Raw genomic sequence first — 12,390 nt, forward strand, 5'->3', positions numbered from 1 at the left:
AAATTAGGTGAGTTGAAGTCAGAACTCATCCAAAAGCAAGACAGCCTTAAGAGAAAGATTAAGGAAAACGTCACTTTAAAGTCCAAGGGTGAAGGTAACAAAATCCAATACACTTTTAACGAGGAATTATAAAAAACTGTAAACAAACTGTCTAAATTCATCCCTTCCTCTAATACGCAAGCCTATAGATTAGTTCTTGATCTTACAGATAAGCTAACAGGCCGTAATAAGAAAATTCGCATAGCTGATTCTTCCCCTGCTGGGTGGGGAACCGTAAAGGAATACGAAGCCAATGCCGTGGCTTCAGATTCTGAAGATGAGAGAAAGATACGCCAAGCTTAGACCAGAGCTATCCGTACCTCTAAGAAGAAGTCAAAAACTCGCCAGCAACCTTACCCTAAGAATCCGCCTCGTCAACAACCTGCAGAATCTTATGCTAACCCTGCTTATGCTCAGCATTATCAACGTACTTAACAGCCGCCCTTTCGTGGGAGCTTCGCAAGGCGTGCGCCACTACTGCAAGCAGCATAGCCACTAGAGAAAGAACTGTCCTCTTCTCGCCAGCTTCAGGTCATCCAACAGCAACTCCACAACCTACCAAAAGTCGTAAAGAAGAGCCTGCACTTCACTCTTCAGGCATCGTGAATGATAAGTATTAAGATAATGACCAATTTTCAATATGTTTTCATGATAACGATCATATAGAATCTTTTCTAGAACAAGTTCAATATTTTGAAAATTGTCAGTCATACGACAATTTTAAAGGGGTGAACGATAGATTAGCTAGTCATGTAAAGTATTGGGAAAATATAGGCGCTTGTCCTTTTGTGCTTGATACAATCAAGAATAGTTATGTTATCCCATTTATAGATACACCTTTTAATATGTATCACACAAATAATAGATCAGAAAGGCAGAATACTGAATTTGTCACAAAGTCAATTGAAGATTTAGTTCAAATCGGTTACGTAATAAAAGTGCCTTTCCAACCATATGTGGTAAATCCATTGAGTGTTGCTACTCAAAAGTCCGGTAAGAAACGGCTTATTTTAGATATGAGTCAATTGAATAAACACATAAAGCGCGAAAAAAATAAAATTCGAGGATTGGAAGATAGCTATACAATATTTTGACAAAAATATGTATCTGTTTAAATTTGACCTTAAATCTTGTTATTTTCACATCGACATCATTAGATGATGGATTTGGCATGAGTCCAGATGAAAATACATGTAATGAGCAGTCGTCCTTCGTGAAAAGGTCTTTGGTTGATGCTGGTTTCCTTACAAACGAGGAAAATAGATATAAGAAGATGTGGTATGAGTGCCAATGAGACAACTCTCCATCCAAGTCAAAATTTATAAAAGTAAACCATTATAGGTCACAGTACGGTCTTCAACACGGAGCCTTGGCTCACACCGAACAGTAAGCTATAAAGGGCACCAAAAAATTACTAGTGTAAAACCATTCAAACGGGAAAACCAACGGTCTAATCTATATAAAAAACGAGAAACGAGAAACACTTATGGACCACATCAACAAACGACAACTACTGAACACCAGATTCCTGACTTTGGACAGGTGCAAACAAATGCAGCGGGTTTAAACGTTTTAATGGTACCAAACATTCACCTTTTTTCTGAAACAATAGTGTAACATCACAACATAGAAAGACACACTATAAAATATCAACTGAAATAGCTTAACTCAATCAAAGGACATATTAACACCATTGAACATACACTGAACAAATAAATTTGACCTATGACACAATATTAATGTAAATACAAAATAAATAAACTAAGGGAAGAATAATAAAAGTAACATATTATATCGGTAAGAAATGTTAAACAATTAAAGAAAAACAATATGCTCGAACAAAAATATCAGCCATTTGCAATAACTTTAAACACAGGTAAATGAAAATAATTTTGTTGTTAGGTATACGTGTACAGTACCAATAGAGAAAGGAAATATTTTTACAAAATAAATAATTTTGATGTTCATAGTACGAAGTGAAAATTTATAGTTATACCAAACACTTATCAAAGCTGGTATATAGACCAGATATAACCCTGAATAACATTAAATAACAAAAAAGCAATACAATTAGTATCAACAGGTCAAATAAACAAGAAAGTACGATTTGAGAGTACTCGCAGTTACTGAAAGCTAGTTAAAAGCCAAAACAATTAATAATAAAAAATCATGCATCAGAGACTAAAATCAACTAAAACACATCCCAGGGATTTAGTATTTTAACGTCATGGACAGTCAAAGAAGACATGACTAGTGCAATGCCAAAAATAAATGTATCGACAGACAGTAGGATAGTTAGGAGTTTAACCTCTTTATAGATCTAAACGAACGTGGGTGTGTCTTTATACATCCCACTTGAAAAAAATACAAATTTAGTTATGTTTTAATTTGCTGATGACAAAATCGATATTAGTGCCAATGTAAACTATATTCAAAGATCTAATTACAACATAATATACAGTTTTTTCCTACTTACCTTACACTTTATTTAGTCAAGAGTAAAACTGATGTATATAGGGAAGGGAGAGATGTTGTCATTTCAAAAACAGGGAATGTTACATGCCCGGTAGATGCACTTCAGCGTTATCTAAAGTTAGCTAACATTCCGGAAGAATCTAATGAATTCATTTTAGATCAATTTGTTATTGTAAATCTTTGAACATATACAAACTTAGAAGGACTAGTCATATTTCCTACACTAGAGCCAGAGAGTTATTGTTATCTGCACTTGACATTTTGGCCTACATAGTTTGAGGTCAAGAGGAGCTACTGCCGCGGCAGAAGCTGGAATAGATGATCGGTTGTTTAAGAAACACGGGAGATGGAAAAGTGATAAAGCCAAAGATGGCTATGAAAAAGAGAGTATACAAAACAGATTGTCAGTCTGAAAAAATTTAGGCTTGTAATATTTTATTACTATTTTCTATTTTTATTTATTTATTTATATATATTTTTTTTCTATTTTCTATTTGTCCCTTTCTTTATCATTCGAAGCTTTCTGTGCTGTCGGTGCGAGCTGATAACCAAATAACGGTGTTGAGTTTTCCTTTATAAATGATTTATGTTCGTTTGAAGTATTGAATAAGAACATAAATGTATTTATTAAGGTTACTCGGGGACACGTGTATTTGTTTATTTCAAGCACGTGTGTTCAAATCAAAACATGTTTATGTTTAATTTGATTGGACAAACAGTAAGTTATTACCGGTTTAGGTAATATTAATCATGATAACTTCATGCTAGAATTTAAGCGCTAAATTATAGTATTATAGTCTAGAATTGTCATTCGAGGTTCGCCTATCCGACAGTACAGTATCGTTTCCCACCCACCCACCCTTCAAGACTTCATAGGAAAGTACAAGTATGTTATGTAGTAAATAGGATATATGATATGTATTACTGTAAAGATTTTGTTCTTCAACTTTAGAATACTTTTCTATTGTAGATTGTGTTTATATGTGATGGCAGCGGTCGATGACAGCACATTGGACATTTGTGTTTTTATTTATAATAAAATAAGCTTTCTGTGCTGTCGGGGCAAGCTGATAACCAAATAACGGTGTTGAGTTTTTCTTTATAAATGATTTTTCATTTGAAGTATTGAATAAGAACATAATGTCAGATTCTAGTTTGAAGTCGTCTTCTGTGACAATATCGAATTAAACATTTTTATTCAAATAATATAATCCAGGTCTGAATAATGATTTACTTCAATATTCATGTATGAATAATACATACAGTAATATACTAAAATCAAAGTTGAATGCAAATGACGTAACACGATATTCCTTTGTTTAAATTTGGTAGTGCACACGGTATTGTTTGGCGATACTACAGTGGTCATACCTGTATGAATGTCACAACAATATACTCCTACCTTACCTGTGCCCTTGGCAGGTGATCAAGGGGGTACACAAAGTCAGAGCACGTGCAGTTATATTGCGGAATAACTATATCTAATCAATCTCCCACTGTCACGTGACACCTTATGCTCCCAACTTCAAACGAAAACCGGAATTGAGAAACATTTACTGCACACATGTGACATATGATGGCCTCATGGTAGGGCATACCGAAATCCCTCATCATCTTTGAGTCACGATCGTAATATGCCTTGGAAAAGTTGGCGGACAAAAGTCCCATCTCCACGTCTTCTTTATGTTCTTGTATTGTGGGTAATTGTTGCATCCAACGGCAGCACACAGAACCATTGTTTGTCACTGTCATGCGTTTTGTTAGTAAATAATTAAAAATAAATTTGCGACTGTACATATGACTGATTGAAACCTGTGACATGCACCCTCGTTCTAGTCAACTTCATGGATGGACGTGTTTAGTAACAAAAAACAAAAGAACTATGTCAATTGGACCTGCTTTGATATGATTTGAATATCTAGTAAAACATTTTTGTTCGCTATGGAGATTCCGTAAATCGCCAAGTTATCGGAATTCGAATGGGAACTTACTGTGCACCACTTATTGCTGACCTGTTTCTGTATTGTTACGAATTACAATTTATGACTAAAATCAGCAAAGACCCTTTGAAACAACATCTGATACAAAAGTTTTATAACACTTTTAGATATTTGGATGATATATTGGCTCTCAATAATGACGACTTAAGTATGTACACTAAAGAGATGTATCCTGTTGAACTTACTTAAAATAAAGCCAATACTAACAATGAACACTGTCCTTTCCTGGATTTTTATATCTATATTTTAACGGGAAGCTTAATACTAACATTTACGATAAAAGAGATGATTTTTCATTTCCTATTGTTAAATATCCAATTTTAGATGGTGACGTTCCCTTGGCACCATCTTATGCTGTTTAAATATTTCAAATTGTTCGATTCGCTCGTGTATGTAACAGCGTATTTGATTTTAACGAAAGAGATATCTGTATTACTGAAAAACTATAAATCCAGGGTTTTAGATATCACAAACTTGTCAAAACATTTACTTATTTTTTTCAACGGTACAAGGACATCATTTGTAAATATAAATCATGCGTGCAGACATCTTATACGTTCAGGTATTTCACATCCCATCCTTTATGGTATTATATACAAAACACAATAATGTTGTTATTCCATCAAAAGCTAACCATACATTTAAACCGACTTATTCTGAAGGGATATAGTAACGATACTAGTACTGCTGTCAAGTCTGTTGTCAAGTTATTAAAGATAGCATTTTTTGGAATTTATATTGATTCACTCATAGGGTCTTTGCATCGGAAATGAAAACATCTATTCTACATCCAGTTGCTGGCATGATACGGGTTATGTTCTTCTCGTATAATTTATAATTGCATGATCCTAAACTAATAACTGGAGGATTGTGCTTGATTTTCATATGATAAAGACATAATCTTTCGATCAGTTTAGTTGAGGTCAGGAGCTGGCATGTCATGTCAGTAACTGCTAGTAGTTCTTTCTTAATTTATGTTGATTATTGTCATTTTGCTTAGTTTCTTCGGTTACCTATTCTAACATCGGACTCATACTTCTTTTAAACTGAGTTTTACTGTGCGTATTGTTTGTTTATTCCACATTGGCTAGAGGTATAGGGGAGGTTTGAGATCTCACAAAACATGTTTAACCCCGCCGCATTTTTGCGCCTGACCCAATTCAGGAACCTCTAGCCTTTGTTAGTCTTGTGCGTTTTTTTAATATTGGGTTATTTATATGTTTCAGAGTTTAGTATGGCATCCATTTCGCTGAACTAGTATACAATATTGTTTAGAGGCTAGCAGAAGCCCGCCTCCGGGTGCAGATTTTTTTCGCTGCGTTGAAGACCTATTGGTGCCCTTGGGCTGTTTTCTGCTCTTTGGTCGGGTTGTTGTCTCTTTGACACATTCCCCGTTTCCGTTCTCAATTCTATATTTACCAGGGCGATAGATCGATACATTTCATAGCAATTCTCTGTAGCCACCAAATTGCCGTACGCATAGTCTCAGATTTTTTTGAAATTTTGTTTTTTGGTACCTATCGACAAACAAATACGAAATATATTAACAAAATATTTGTTTATGTCCCCGTTGCCATGGCTACGGGTCCCCTTGGATCTTGGCTCAAAATTGCATTTTTTTGAGGTAGAAAAAGTACCATTTTTAGGCAGTTATCATGCACACATTTCAATGTTGATGAATAATATAACATTTGTTTTTTAAAATATAACATTAAATTAGTTAGATAAAACATAAAACATAATTCTAATGAAAAAGGGAGAAGGTTGCAACACTGATTGAAATAAGGGAGTTTTCATTGTATTCAAGAAGGCAAGTTATAGGCATTTTGCATGAACTAATTACACACTTTTGCATCTACACCCATTTACATTGAAGTTACTAATGTAAACTAACACTGTTGCCTAGTAATGATTTATAACTAAAGGTTTGGGATTCAGGTTGCTAGGGTGGTTGTTAAGGGAACCTAAAAGTGAATATTTTGTTAGTTTGTAAAATAATTTTGACCTTGTTATTAAAATATCTCATAAACTATGACAGATAAAGGATGAAAATCAATTGAAAAAAACCTTAAGTTTGATCCAAAGGTATAAGGTTACTGATGACCTTGACTTTTGACCTTGAGTCTTTTTCATTAGATTTTGTCAGAAATGGTTACAAATATACCAATACCTTGAATAGAAAAAAAACGTTCAGAACGATTATTGCTTTTTTTGGTAACAAGGTTAAATGCCAGAGGTCAAGGTCATGTCAAAACTTCTCAGCAACGACCCGTATTTAATATAAAAGTACCTAGCAACCATACATATTTGGGTTCAGACTAATATGAACTCTTATATAGATCCTTATTGAAAGGTGATGGGTCAATATCGTTACCAAAGACTTAAGTAGTCATTATCATATAGTTGGAAACTGCCTAGCAATCATCAATGTTTTGATCCCTTGAGACTAAATTCCGAAATTTTGAAACTAAAATGTAATTCTTTCTTCCAATTAGAATGTCAAATTCCTTTTAAGAACAGAAATAATGTACTGACATGATTTTACTCATGTGTAATTCACGTAATTATCAGCTACGTTGTCTCCTGTTCTGACTTAAAATATCATAGATATGTTTGTGTGTATTTAGTGTTCAGGAAACTTTAAATCATTCGAAATAAGTACTAAGGCTGTTTTCTCAGGCAAATTGTTATGATATTGTAATTGTCATGCTTATTTATCTTGCCCCAATATGTTTTGTGTGGCCTTATAGTTGTTCACAAAATAATGTTATGACTGTGCAGTTTAGAAATCACTGGAACAATCATAGATACTGATGGAATGATTAGAACTTTCTATTTGACTTGTATAATAATTCTGGAATGATCATAATCTACGATGTGTCATTTAAACTTCTACAATATTCTAGAAGTTTCCGTTCTACAGTTTTCTAGGAGTTTCCCTTTTACAGTGTTCTAGAAGTTTCCGTGACAACTATATAAATGCAGACACCAAAGTTAGACAGACAGACATTAATATACTTGTATTGCTATTCTCAGAAGATCTCTGGAGTTGTTGGATTGACATTTTTATTTACGAACAACATCATACTAGATTGTGAACTGATTGGAAATATATATTACATTGGATTCCGTACAGTTAAGAGAAGAATTCCGGATAAAAAAAAAGACAAAGGATCGGACATATATTTTAACAGTTAAGTTGACATTTCAATTTGTATAATATTTCTTGTAAAATTGTATAATAAATCTTTATTTTATTATTGGTTTGTGTCTTTTGTTGGCTACAATTTAAAGGTGATTTATGGCCGTAACAATATATATATATATATATATATAGGTTTACAACAAGGGGCTAAGCGGTCAATATCGTCACAGTAGTCTTAAGTAGCCATTCGCATATGCCTAGCAACCATCAATTTTTGTAATGCTGATGACAAAATGTTAAACAAATCTTTCTGATCATGATTCAAAGAACTTTCGTTTAAACTCACCTGGCTCTTAAGAGCTTAGTGAGGTTATACAAACACTGGGCGTTCGCCATTGTAATAATTTTTTTCCATTGTCCGTCTAAAATATTTTCATTTGAAATTGCATAATCAAATGTTATTAAACTTAACAGTAATTAATAATGCGTAGCATATATTCTGTAAAAAGCCCATATTCTGTTGCCACCTGATAAAAATAATGGCTGGTACAGGTACAAATAGATAACTGATTAGACTATTTTCATATTACCGACTTTTGACTCTAGAGTTTGTATTTTTTCAACAGATAACCTACTCTGCGGTAGGACATCCTGGTACTCGGTCAAGTAAGTGCAACTTAAAGAAGTAAAGCCAAGCTTACAATCGGTACAATTTGAGGGGGGGAGAAACTAACTGTTTTATGCTTTCTATACAAGACAAAATCATCGGAAAACAATTACCTTTCCGCCCCAAGTTGCACCTATTATATGTTTGATTTTACTTCTTTCGGTTGATCTTAGTTGACTGAGTACCAGGATGTCCTAACATAGAATAAGTTACATGTCAAAAAGATATATAGTCCGCAGTCAAATGTCGGAAATATGAAAATAGTCTTACCGGTATATCATGGTAGGTAGATGTTGATCAATCTTAAAAATTTCAGAACAGAAATTGAATGCCAGCTTTTAGCAAATTTTACAGTTATTTTACTTGAAAGGTATTTAACATAGAAAATCAAAATAATACTTAAAATGACTTTAAACGATGATTTTTACCATTTTTTTTTTGTTATCCTAGTCTGCAGGGCAAATTAAGCTTTTCGCATCTTGCCAAATGCCATCTTCATCTGTAAACTTGTGCAAAAGTCTGGTTCTCTGAAATTACTGGGCTAATTGGAACCAAAACTTGTGATATATAGAGATAAAAAAGCATCTAAAGGGACATAAATACACTATGATATAGAATAAAGCACACTGTTGAATAAAAATTTGATTTTGCGTTTTTGCTTGAAATGTTATTCTTATTTTATTGTATCAATTTTACGCAAACATACTAGGTGAATCATGTAGCATCCTTGGGCCTCGGATAGAAAGTAATGTAGCATATTTAAACTATTTGTATCGAAAACTTTTATAGAGAGATGGAAAATTTAATAGCAAAAATTTCCAACAAGACTAATTAACCAACATGACAGAAATTGTCTATTGACTACATATAGGTGTTATGTCATTAGATGACGACTGTTACCATTTTTAAATCTAATTAAAGGTAATCTTGAAGCTGCTATAAATCGAGAAAAAACTTTATAAAAAAAGAAAATATTTAGCCAGACAAGATCTACAAGAAAGTCAAATCTTGCCTGAATCTTCAGTCAACTTCCCCTTCTAATGATGATTGTATCATTTGTGTTTTTCTAAAACTTATGGTCGATAAAGAGAAACTGTACACAACTAAAACAATCAGCAAAAACAAGATGTTGAAAAACCATAAAACGCAGAGAGAATTCAAACTTTAAACATCAAAGTAAATCAGCTACATAAGATCTACAGACATGTCAACATGATCAAAATCAGTTTGTCTACTTCTTTAGCGAGTTATTGCCCTTCAGTGAAAATTTTCTCCGAGTTCAGTGTTTTTAACGAAAGCAATATTAGTTTGAATAGCAACAATGTTCAACTGAAAAAGATCTACAAATAAGTCAATTGACGATCGGCACATATTACCATTCTAATTAATTGTTTGCCTTCTTTTTTCTTTTTGACAGTTGATTAAAAAAAAAGAAAAAAGCCCTGGGTCAGATGGTATTACAAATGAATTTTTCAAGTTTTTCTGGATAGATGTAGGAAAATTTGTATTTCGCTCTATAATCGATGGTTACGAAAAGGGGGAATTGTCTATTACTCAAAGACAAGATATTATAACCTGTATACCAAAGGAAGATAAATCAGGACTGTTCATGAAAAACTGGCGACCAATAAGCTTACTAAATACCACATATAAATAAGCATCGAGCTGCATAGCAGAGCGTATAAAATTAGTCCTACGTCAAGATTTAAACAGTGATCAGACAGGTTTCATTTCTGGTACGCTTATAGGCGAAAATACTCGTCTTATATATGACATTTTATTTCATACAGAACTAAATGATTTACCAGGACTGCTCCTTCTCATAGATTTTGAAAAAGCTTTTGACTCTGTATCATGGAATTTCATTGAAAACGTATTAGACTTTTTTTCAATTTTGGCCCCTCTATAAAACACTGGATAAGGACCTGTTACACAAACATAAGTTCTGCAGTTTCTCAAAATTGTTTTTTATCTGAGTTCTTTGAAATTCAAAGAGGTTGTAGACCAGGGGATCCTTTATCACCTCACATCTTTCTTTTATGTGCAGAAATACTTGGAATATTAATTAGAAAAAATAAAGAAATAAAAGGAATTAAAATAGATGATATTGAATATTTGATCTCTCAATATGCAGATGACACTTTAATTATACTTGACGGTTCACTAGAATCTCTGGATGCATCTCTCCGCTTATTATTACATAAATATGCTGAAATGTCTGATCTCTATATGAACTTGGACAAGACAAAGGTGGTGTGGATAGGTAAGAAAAAATATAGTCAAGACACAATGTGTGTAAAGTGGGGATCGGAATGGGGTTCTAGTAGGTTTACACTACAAGGTATAAACTTTTCGGTTAACTTGCAAGAAATGGAATTGTTTAATTATTATCCAAAAATAAAAGAAATTAAAAATATAAATACAATGTGGTCTTAACAAACACTAACTCCAGTGGGAAAAATAACAATAATCAAGACACTAATTATTTCAAAATTAAATTATCTGTTTTTAACATTACAAGCACCATGCCATACCACTCTTAAACAACTTATAAGTACAATATATTCATTTATTTTGGTAAACAAGCCTGACAAGATTAAAAGAGAAATATTATGTCTGGATCATAAATTTGGAGGGCTGAAAATGCTAGATATTGAAGAATATATTAAAGGGCTAAAACTAACATGGGTCCGACGGTTGTTAAAAAACAATACAAAACTCAAAAAGCTAGTAGAAAGCATAGAAAATATTAATATTAAAAACCTAGTATTTTTAGGGCCATCAAATAGATGTAAAAAAAAACCTTTTCGAAAGAGGTTTTTAAAGCATGGACAGAATTACAAAATAAACTTATACCAAAAAATGAAGAAGAATTTGTAACAGACTCGCACATATTTTGGACATGCTATGAAATATCAGATTTATGGATTAAACTCAGTGATTGGATTTATAACCAAACACAAATAATAATTCTATTCAATATGGATATTATTTTATTTGGAAATGTAGGAAACGCAGGAAATAATAAGATAAAAAAAAACTTAATAATACTCCTGACAAAATTCTATATCTATAGTACAAAACTTTGTGAAAATCAGGTAAATTTTACAGGAATAAAAAATTACCTCAAAGAATCTCTTACACTAGAAAAGAATATATTTCTTAAAAGTAACCCTTTTTCACATGACCGACATCTGCTGGGACCCCTGGCTTCCAATACTAGAATAATTTTTATTATAAAACACTAGGTACTTTGTATACTTAAATTAGTCTCACTTTACATTTTTTTATCTTATCCACATCACCATTTATGTTATAATTTAATATTCTAATATGTTGGTTTTTTTATGTATGTTTGTTGTTTTGTCTAAGTTTATATCTGCATTTATGTTCCTCATAGTTGCTTGTATAGATATAACCCGAAAGGAAAAAATCCTTGTGAGCTTTAATGAATGTTGTAAGTAAGATATATTTTTTTTTTGGGGGGGGGGGGGGGGGGTTGCTGTTGCCAAAATCCCAAGGATAACATTAAAGCTTTAGGGGTGCACCATGGTTATAACATGAATAACAGCAAAATATGGGATTCCATAATTGGCAAGATACGAAACTGTATTGACGTTTGGAAAACAAGAAATTTAACTTACAGAGGTAAAGTATTGATTATAAAAAAAAACCTTTGCACTTTCCTTTCTTGACCAGGAGTCATATCGCCAAAATAAAAGATGTTTGGAATATCGAAACGGAAACCTTTTACAGCAATACAATAATATTTGATAAACTAATAGATACACGTGTTTGGATATGCAAATACAATCTTATAAAGAACTCAATCCCAACTGATTGGATTAACGAACTAAGAAGCGCCATTAGTTATTCAACGAAGAACATAATAACAAAATATATGGTATGGAAAGAAAATTTATTCCCCCAGAAAAAAATCAATTAAAAAGCATTACAAAAAATACTAAATAAATGTGTTAGTGCAAAATGTAAAATTAAATGGAATAGAACATTTGATACGGAACTAGACTGGCAATTAGTTTGAAGCTGCCTGTATCAAACAA

Source organism: Mytilus californianus, unplaced genomic scaffold, assembly GCF_021869535.1.
Source record: "Mytilus californianus isolate M0D057914Y unplaced genomic scaffold, xbMytCali1.0.p SCAF_8, whole genome shotgun sequence".
In the NCBI taxonomy this organism is placed as follows: Eukaryota; Metazoa; Mollusca; class Bivalvia; order Mytilida; family Mytilidae; genus Mytilus; species Mytilus californianus.